This window comes from Belonocnema kinseyi, chromosome 1 (assembly GCF_010883055.1).
Source record: "Belonocnema kinseyi isolate 2016_QV_RU_SX_M_011 chromosome 1, B_treatae_v1, whole genome shotgun sequence".
Lineage (NCBI taxonomy): Eukaryota > Metazoa > Arthropoda > Insecta > Hymenoptera > Cynipidae > Belonocnema > Belonocnema kinseyi.
In genome coordinates, this window is record NC_046657.1 from 139189848 (window position 1) to 139200964 (window position 11117).

The following is an 11117-nucleotide window of genomic DNA, read 5'->3' on the forward strand; positions in this document are numbered from 1 at the left end:
TGAAAAAAGTAGATTAACGGTCGACTTTTCTTAACTAAAACGACCTTCAGATAAACCTTTAGTTTACGACCCTTGAGATCGGCTAGAATGACATTTTATGTTCTTCAGTTGATTTTTGCAAACGGCATAAAAAAACTTCTTATGACTTTCCATCAGGTTGTATTTCTAGAATGATCACTTTCAGCTATAATTTCGGCCTTTTTCTTTTTTCACAGTCTGTAGTAACCTTTCTGTTAAGAAGCGACATGACTTAAATGAAACAAAATACTTTGCAATTTTCGTGTTGTTTCTATACTTTCAAAACGTAACTATAATCTTCTTCTTTGACGGTAAGTTGACCGAAAAATGTGAACAAAAATCGTATTTTCTGAGTCAAATGCAATAGTGTAAAATATAAAAATGTAATGGTTTAACAAATACGAATTTATTAAACATAAGAAGAAGTATATAAAAATTATATAAGTATTCAACAAGGAAATACGGTTATTTTTGCATTTTAATGGAATAAATAATTGTTTAAATAAGTAAAATTTATTTAAACAATTTAAATTTTGTTTAAGAGTCGTGGGGGATATACAGATAGTCTATTAGTAATTATTTGTATTATTCTGCGGAAACAGTTGAAAACGAATAATACTACTTAAAATGGTAGTTTTTTATTTTGGGGCTATATTCGTGGCGATCGAGCTTCCCCCCCCCTAAAGCGCCCTGAATAAGGCCCCAAAAAAATACAAATTTAAGGTAAATGCGGGTTTTTAATCCCTAAAAAACTTGGCACGTTTTTATAAAACCATAAAGTATGAGTTCAATTATTCTAGAATCTAAAATTTTCTAATATTAATTATAAATGGTATTTTGAAGAACTCGGTAACACGTGTTAATATTTGAATTTCGAAAAAATTACAGATTTTATTTCTCAAAAATTAAAACTGGGGGGTGAGAGGGTTCTTACGTCTCGAGTATGTATATTTTCAGAAAGTTCATGATTTTTTGTAAGTCCCGTGATGTTCTAAGAAAATAATAATACTATTTGTCCAGAAAATATAAGCATCTCGATTTTTGTACGGATTTTCATAAAAATCTCAGCAGAAAAAAATCGAAAAATATTAGACAATATGTGTGCTGCAGGTGAAGGTTTCGGCAATACTGATAAAGAGTATCGATTATTTCCTGGCGAATGAAAGATGAAAGAGTACCATAATCATATTATCATTTCCGAATACTCAACTTTGAATAGCTCTAAATCACTGAAAATAAATTATGCAAATTATAATTTTTTAATCAATTTTTAACAAAAACGTTGGGGGGTGTTATCTTCGAAATTAAGGAACATGCAGAGATGATTCTTGAGGCAAATTACAGATTTTTGGCTTCTGACATTATAATCGATTATAATCGAGGGAAGTGTATCTGTTACGTCGTAAAATTTCCAAATATCAAATATTTTATCCTTCAAGAAGTTTTAGGATAATATTTTTTTACCGTTTAAGTATCTTCAACTTGTTTAATAAATTCTCACTACCATGTAATTTATGTTGAAGGTTAGAAGCTGTATTTTAAGATATGGCCAAGTTACTAAAATGGTCTAGGTGCAGATCCTAAGGTATCTCCAAGGAAAACCTATCCTTTCTTAAAGTTGCTTTTTTCGCCAATTTCAACTAGCAGATTCATTGCGCTTACTTTACAATTTTGGGTTTGTCTTAATGTGGGTTTCACCCGGGTTGAGTTAGGCGTTCATGTCTTGCCACCCCAATCGTGTCGACGTGGGTGTACACTTTGATTCCCACCACCTTTGTAACCAACCAATAGATGCTAAGCAATTTCATCCCTACTATTTTGTACCTAGATTTCGGGAGACTTCAACTGTTCATCAACACTTATCATTTTGTACACAAGACGTTACAATTTTAACAGTCACCAAGTTCGAAACTCGCTCTTCAATTTGGTTAAGAGATTTTGGATTCTAAAATCAATGGTTCGTACACCTAAAGAAATACCAATATCCAACCTTACAATTCAATTATTTTATTCAATACAACGACGCGTTTAAGATTCCAACTCTCTTAAAAATCTACGTACACAATTTCGAATCCAGTTCGATTATTAATATAGTCACAATTTGTAGTTATTTAATTTGTTATTTTAAATGAGAAAAGGACTCTTTCGTCGACGGTCATTGACATCAATAGTAGACTAGTCCTACTGACCCAGTAGCGATTAAGAAAATTTTCACATTCTAGGTATAATTGTGAAATTTATTTGAAAACACAATGGGGCAGAAACCCTAATATAATCACAGGGATTATTTAAACGAGGTGTCAACAAGAAAACGGTCATGCTCTTGACGCATGGGAGCAGGCCTGCGTCGAGGTACCCTCGTAGTCTAGTTGTTTGGATTAACTCTATGAGAGGGACAGAGGTGTAACTCTTCCGTGAGCGAGATAGAAGTTTTCAAGGAGAATATTTTCGAAATCTCAAAGTAGACCCTTTTACTTGTCGCTTGCAAGCATGCGGCAATTTTAGGACAACGACAAGATTTTCCTTCCTGCGCCCTCCTCGATCATCGTCAAAACGCCTCATGACTCATATTAAATGTTAGCTATGTAACTTTATTTAATCACTAATAAAGAAAGTTGGTAAAGCGAAAAAGCGACACGACGGACACGCAAAACGAGAATTTCGCCCGAGACACGGACTCGCCCAATCAGGGGATGACCCCTCCACCATGCGCGACTTGGAGCACTCGGTCCAAAACCAGTCTACCGAGACCTCCCACCATCGAAATCCCCGCCACGGTGGTACCCGTGCTGACAGCTTAGCTCGAACCAGCACAGCAACCAATCGCAAGCCGTCCCCACCACATCCTGCCCGACTGGTGCGCCTGCGTGGAATACGCTATGCCTCGGGTTGCTTAATCCGTCCTGTCGTCTTGTTTCTTTATGCATCTTCAAGGATTAAAAATAAAAACGATTTTCCCTACACTCTCATGTTCTTAACCGCTTCCCCTATTTGATAGTCCGGTATCCAATATTTTCAATTTTGTTCTTAATGGTAACACAACAATTAACTACGACAGCCTTTTGAAACGTAGGAATGCCTCCACATTTGTTTCTTTTATAAACTGATTCGTTGATTTTAACACACCTAACCCACACACACACTAATGCACTAACACCATAGAGGACATTGCTTCTTATTGGGGACCTATTGGTTGCCGTACGGTAACCCTAGGGGACCTATTGGTGACCCTTAGGTTGTCGATGGGAAGTGCATTTACCCATCACCACACTCGGGACTCATTAACATGATCTTCTCTAGGAGATCCCTTGATGCCATACCGGGGACCTTTAGGGTGTTGATTAAGCACCAAAGCTTTAAAACGAAGGTTAATAGCTTCAAATCAAACATGATGACAAAATAACCCAGGTGAGTAAGATAAGAAAAACCTCAATATCTTACCAAATTCTTCCTTTTTTGCATCCTCAAAAATTGTATGTCGCCCTAACCCTTGTCCTTTCATCTTCCTGATGTAAAAATTCAATCAAAAGGGGGGTTGAACCTTAACATTGATTTAACGACTGCAATTTTTCTAGCGCCCGAAGTGGGGCAACCTAATCTTCAGGTTGTCGCTAGATAATGGCATTTGCTCATCATTCGCCCATAGCCGAAAAACCTCTCTTTTTCAGGATGACAGCCCGTACTCCAGATGACCGAGTACTGAGGAGTCGAGTAATCCCTAGAGGAAGCCCATCCACTTCCGGGAGTGCAGATGAACACCCGTTGGCGCCCAACAAAACCGCGCTTAGGCGGAACTCTATTTCCGACCTCACCAGCTGGGGTCCCTCACAACCTGGCAATATTTCTGCTCGGCGTAGATCCACCTCCGACTTCCTAATCGACATAACCCCGCCTCCCAGAAAACCGGTAGACTGAGTTTTCGAACAAGGACCGTCACTGGTTTCACCAATCTCAGGTAATTTAGAGATGGATCGCCCAACAGTAAATAATCTAATATCGAAGGGCCTAGCAGGATATATATCTTGCAGGAAAACATGGGTCCGTTATCAGATCTTTCGTCTTCAATACCTATTCTTGGAAATGATCATCCGCAGGCATCAGCATTAAGTGTCCACCCTGCAGGGTGAGAAGCACCCACCCACAACAATGCCCGGGCACTTAACCTCCAAGATATCCCGGCTTTCAATTTCTACGCTACTACCGCCGCTACTCTTCACGGGCCCACTGCAACCGCTTTCAAAAGGGTCCAATCACCCATTCCTAACAATGTCCGGGAACTCAACCACCAAGAGGCTCAGGCATCTAATCTCCAAGGTACCCAAACGCACTATCGCCATGGTGAAGCAGCACCTAGCCATCACAGTGCAGAGACGCCCAGCTTCCAAGGTGCCCCGGAATACAATTCGAACAGGGCACAAGCGCCCACCAAATATGATGTCCAGACACCAGGCTTCCAAGGTGTCCCGGTATACATCTTAAACGGTTCTCAGGTACCCATCTCCCAAGGTGCCCAAGGAAACAATCCCAACGGTTCAATAGGACCTATCTATCACAAAGCTTTGGCACCTACCTTCTCAGGGGGCCAGGCGTACAATTTAAATGATGCCTACGTTCAGACTTTCAACGATAACCAAGCATCTACGTACCACAATGTACCGGCACCCCGTTTACTAGGTGTCCCACCATCCAATACGGTGCCCATGCACCAATCCCTAATGAAATCAATATGTCGGTTCCTCACGACACCCGGACGAGCGCCTACGAAGTTGTACATCCACCTTCTACTCACAGAAGCAGGGTGAAAAAGAACCTGTAAGCGTCTTTTTACCAAAGAAAATGCTATTGAATCGACGGTTAAGAAGAACTGAATCCGAGGAGGCGCTGGTGGCATCCTTGCTAGAATTACTTCGACCAACCATCCGCCAGGGTATTCGAGCAGCTAACATTCGCACCTATCACGATCTGGTTACTTTCGCCAACAACGCTGAGGCGGATGAAACCGAACTACTGCCAGACCAACTCAACAATTTGAGAGCATGCTCAGGACAGATGGTAATCGCTGTGGACGGCTTCACCGTGAACATCAGCGGAGAAATCGATCTTGACTTTACTATCGAGAATCTCAGGATGTCATCAACGTTCTTGGTCAGTAAGGAAATGCGAGATCCTATGATCCTGGGTATTCCGGGGAATGAAGAACAGGATGTGATATAAAATCACCCCCTCCGATGCCTGTATGCCGGTAAAAGTAGCCGCATCCTGATCTATCTGATCAATCAAATTGCAACAAGTGGTACCGTCGAATTCAACACAGAACAAATTAAGATGGACCTTCCTACAGAACTTCGTCAAGAGTTCGACGCAATGCTCATGCAAAAGCATTTGACATTCTACAAAGAGGGAAAACTGAATTAGAGTCGCTCGATTAGCCACAAAATCGAGCTGATCACTACCAAGCCCGTCAGGAAAAGACCCTACGCTTACTGGTCAGAAAAAAAGAAAATATCCAGGACCAGATAAAAGAGATGATGCACCAACAAATCATAGAATCCTGCATGTCACCCTACTGTTCCTCCATAGTCCTAACTAAGAAAAAGAAAGGGGAAACTCGGTTTTGCATCGAATTAAGAGGTATTAAGTCGGTCACGAAGGACGTAATACAAGCTTTGCCTCTGATACCAGACGTAATCAGAGTGTTCGGAGACGCTACAGCCTTCACTACCCTAGACCTAAAGAACGGTTATTGGCACATCCCTCTGGACCCAGCGTCTAAGAATTACACTGCTTTCGCGGATCCTGATGGTGAAACCTATCGGTTTAAGGTCATGCACTTCTGCCTTAAAACCGCCACCAACACATTGCAGTCACTCATGGCTCAAATCGTACTACAGGGATACTTGAATCACTTTTGCATAGTATATTTAGACGACATAATAGTTTACTGACAAAACTGGGAAGAACACCTCTTGCACGTCAGCTTGGTCTTGGAAAGACTTGCAATTTACGGCCTCACTTGCGCGCTCGAAAAATGCTCGTTCACTCGTAGTCAGGTACTATATTTTGGACATTTAGTCACCTTCTCCAAAAAGAGATCGGACGATGGAAATGGACCTCAGAAGCAGGGGAAGCATTCTTCCAGGATGAGTTACCAAATTCTTCCTTTCTTAATTACATCCTTAAAAATTGTATGTCGCCCTAACCCTTGTCCTTTCATGTCCCTGATGTAAAAATTCAATCAAAAGTGGGTTGAACCTTAACATTGATTTAACGACTACATACTTGGGCTCAGGTTACTACCAAGACTATGCTTTCTTTAGCTGAGAACCAGGCTTAGCCGCTTTTAGGACAGGTTTCGAGCGAATATACACTCGTCCGATCCCAAGAAGCTAAGGTGATTCACGGACAATCACACTAGAACTAGAAAATTAGAGTCAACGCTGTAAGAGCTCGTATCAAAAAGAAAGAATCTTCTACCGATTTTATCAGAAGAATTTACATCTGTCCATTCCTCAAAGGCACTTCTTTTTTTCAAAAATAGTGAAGCTGGAATTCCTTGCAAGTTCACTAGTGTTAAGTCTTAGAGACACAAGACTCTCTTCCAAGGAACCTCTGCGAGTTGCCTCGCAAAAACTTACCGCCAGTTTTGGTCAGTGTATCTCTTTTTATAGAGCTTGCCCTTCTCTCATCGCCCAAGATACATGAGAAAAATATATAGTGGGACGGTTTGGAGTCTGGGCTCCTCTAATGCTCCTGCAATGATGCAGTTTTGTGTGTATTGTCGCAGGAGTTCCAACGATTGACTGTACTCAGGCTTCTTGACGTAACCCGCTGGTGATAACACAACTGTATCCCTTTTTTTGCGTCAGAGCTTAGGGACTGCGTAAACAGCCTGAGTACGAGAGAAGATCGTATTGTAAGAGTAGCAGTAGCGCTATCAAAGTGCCCTCTGAGAAAGCGGTCAGAAGCCAAAAATGTGTAATCTGCTTAGAGAATAAACTTTGTATGTTCCTTATTTTCAAGGATGACACCTCCCTACGTTTTTGTTAAAAACTTATTAACAAATGAATTTTTTGGCTCTAAATTTAACCATTGTGCACAGAAAGGATCAACGAAACTATATATTATTTCCGAATTCTCGTCTTAAAATTTGTTATTGCTGACATTTTTGCAAAAATCTGTACAGAAATCGAGGTGCCTATATTTTTTTGACAGATAGTATTCTTCAATGCCACCTGCTGGTTCTATAAAGGTAGTTTGGACGGGCTTGAGTATTCCTAGTATTTTTCGTTTATACGTAATTAATTATTAAAAATATCCACGAATTGTACTAAGGTTTTTATTACAGAGAGTTTTAGAAGCAGTTGAAGAACAATCATTCTCCCAAGTAACTTTTTCTGGTAAAAATGAGAAAAAGTGGTAATTGTATATTAAACGCAGCACGAAAGTAGGTCTGGCTTATGGGTTGGCCTTTTATCGTCGCCAAATACTTATTGGGATAGCCTTCTGAAAACTTTAAGCGCTCAAAGTTGCAGAAATATTACAAAATTGCTCTGAAACCTTGCCATATGTTGTGGATGAGATGTATGCGAAATGGGGGTCAATCCCTTATGAAAGCTGACTACTCATATTTTTGACAATTGTTACTATCGCGTAGTCGAGGCCTGAAATAGTTTTTCTCGACTTCGAGAAACGAACCAGGAACATGACGGCTAAGGAGAATAAAAAGAAAGAGAGGTAGACAAGACCTTATAAGGATGTTACAACTGTCAAATCAGGACTATTCGTTTAACCTTGTCCGCTTGTTCATCGGTGCTCTCAGTAGTGCATAGCTTGTACTGGGCAATAGCCTCAAAAACATCCTTGCGTATATCGCAGACTGTGAGCATTATTTCACGGACGTAAGATGTGGTTACAGATCAAGCGTTACCGCCATTTCGTAAAGAGTGGTTGCAATTTTCTAGAATCATACCTGCCTTTAAGGCCGTTAACAGACAAATTTTAGAGGGGGGGGGGTACAAAGCAGGAACATATTGGGGGGGGGTATGCAGCGGCTAGTGTACACTGGAAAAAAGATTTTTTGAATTCAAAGAAATGCATTTCCTTGACACTATTTCTTTAATATATGGAAATTATTTATCTCACTTTATTGAATAATGTTTCAATAGTAAAGCTTTATGATCAACTTTCTAGTTTCCGTTGTTAAAATTTTGTAATGTTCAAGAAAAATTACATTTCCTCTCAGTATAAAAAAGTAGTAAAGTTGTCTACAATTGGAATAAAATGAAACGTTACACGAAGAAAAATTTCAATCGATTACAATTGTTAATTTAAAAATTATTTTATTGATATTGCTGTCAACAGTTTGTACGTTTTACATGCACATAATGTCGCATAATAATAAATATTTAATTAAAAACAGAGAGTAGACTATTTGATGTTTTAAATTTTTTGACGTGTTGCTTACGACAAGGGTTTTTTTATTGAGTTTCAACTCGTAGGTTTAGCGCAATGGTTAAGACTCCCAACTAGTAGGAAATAGATTTAGGTATAGATATGTGGGTTCCATAACCCGTAGCATTCGAAATTTTATCTGTAACATAATGTATAATATATAATATATGTATCAACTCTAAACAAGGATCAATAATATTTAAAGTGAAAATACTCGCAATAATTAATATATATTTTGTAAATATTGCGTATACAAATAAGTTTCCGCCGTTTTCAAGAGATGGCTCCACCAACAAGGTTACTTTGAAATCGTCATGTCAAACTGAAGAGCAGCTTGCAGAAAGATTTGGAGTGACTCAAAAAGCGATTTCACACCGTCTTAAGACCATTGGTATGGTACAAAAGCAAGGAAATCGGGTCCCACATAAACTGAAACCCAGAGACATCGAGCACCGTCTTTTCACGTACGAACAACTTCTCCAAATACAAAGTCGAAAGGGTTTTTTGCATCGAATATTCACGGGCGATGAAAAGTAGATCTACTTGGCAATCTGATAAGTCCCTGAAAAATGAAACACGCAGACGTTTTTTTGGCCAAAGAAGGTTTTATTTTTCAGCATACTCTCCTTTCAGGTCGATACAGCGAGTCCAACGATTTTCTAACTTTTTGATACCGTCCAAAAAGTACTCGATCGGTAGGTCTCCAAAATACGCCTCAGTTTCAGCTATGAGCTCCTCATTTGAGTAAAAACGCTTACCGGTGAGCCACCTCTTCAGGTTAGGGAACAAGTAATAATCGCTGGGGGCCAGGTCTGGTGAATACGGTGGCTGAGGAACCAATTCGAAGCCGATTTCATGCAATTTTGCTTGTGCAACTAAGCATGAATGAACAGGCACATTGTCGTGATGATAAAGCGGTTTTTTCTTCTTCAAATGCGGTCGTTTTTCGGCGATTTCGATTTTCAATCGGTCCAATAATGATGAATAGTATGCTCCGGTTATGGTTTTACCTTTTTCAAGATAGTCCATGAACATTATGCCATGTGCATCTCAAAATACGGAGGCCATAACCTTTACGACCCATTGTTGCGTTTTTGGACGCTTTGGTGCACTTTGGCCCGGTGGAACCCACTGTTTTGCCTGTTGCGTTGACTCAGGAGTGTAGTAGTGGATCCAGGTTTCATCCATGGTTATGAATCGGCGCAAAAACTTGGTCAGCTTACGCGAAAATAATGCCAAATTCTGCTGGGAAGTTGTCACACGAATTCGTTTTTGGTCCACTGTGAGTAGGGATGTTCGTTTCTTTAGAAAGAATCGATTCTTGAATCGATCTTGATATCGTTCCCCAAGAATCGATTCACCTCAAAAATCGAACCCAAAGAATCGATCTAGCAAGAATCGATCCAAAAAAATCGTTCAAAAGAAATTCAATTTTTCCAACAGGTTTCTAGGACAAATTCCATTTTAGATTTTTTTTAGAATAGTATTTTAATACAATATTGATTATTTATTAGAATAATGAAATGATTTTTTCAATGAAATATTATATTTTTAATTCATATAAATGTCTTTCTTATGATTCTAGGTAACTGGGTAATTTATCACATGTATTTTAATACTTTATTAAGATAGACAAACTTTCGACTAATTTGTGACGTATAAATAAGAAACGACAGAGATAAATTCAAACATTTAGTCCAAAAACCATTCTTCAGCCGTCAAAGAATTCAAAAAAAGTAAATGCTGTAAATGATCTGGCGAAAGTCTAATTCTGTCATCATTTAGAATATTCCCAGCTCGAGAAAAAAGTCTTTCTGAAGGTACCGACGTTGCGATCACGGGCAAGTATTTTTTCGCAATTTTGCTAAGAGTTGGATACACTATTTTGTATTTCTTGTTCCAATAGTACATTGGATTTTCTTTTAGTTTTGCCAGCGGCTGATTCAAATAGTGCTTTAGATCGATTGGCATTTCATCTTGGTTATTTTCCTGTGAATTTGCAAACTGGCCTTTGACTAGATCCTCGTGGTATGCCCAGAGATTGTCCGACGTGTCAGGGTTGCCAACATTTTCTTGAGTTACCGTTGCATCAAGTGTGGACATGTTCATTTGATCAGACTCTCTCATAAGTTTAGCAATATAATTCACAGATTGCGCACAGGCTAAGTGCTCGTTCTGCTGAAAATGGAGTTTTTTGAATCGAGGATCAAGTATTGTTGAAACCGAAATAATCCAATTTGCTGTTATGTTCCCGAATCTTTTAGTGATTTGAAATTGGAGGCGATCTAGCAAAGCTCGTGCAGTTGGCGTTTGCAGACGTATGTGAAGTGATTCAACTTTCTTCCTTAGGCAGTACATCATTGGAATTATCTTGCTGATCGTTACGTACTTTTCCCCACGCAGTTCTCTTGTCACTTGTTCTATTGGTCGTAAAACTTCAAGAATTTCTTTTGCCAGCTGTAGATCAGATGCAGTCAGCATTGGAGGTGAATCTGGAATTTTCAATAAAATTTACCCAACTATGTTCGCTAACAGAATAAAACGTCCCAGCATATAGTAAGTAGAATTCCAGCGCGTATCAACACACTGGATCAATCTGAGGACGCTGAGTTTTCGTAGTTCACTGCCAGCAACTGATGATTTTTTAA

General features: G+C 39.4%; 1 pseudogene; it reads right to left on the reverse strand.

Moving 5' to 3' along the window:
• Positions 1–10161: 10161 nt before the first annotated feature.
• The window catches only part of LOC117180280, a 4366-nt pseudogene continuing 3410 nt past the window's right edge, over positions 10162–11117 (reverse strand).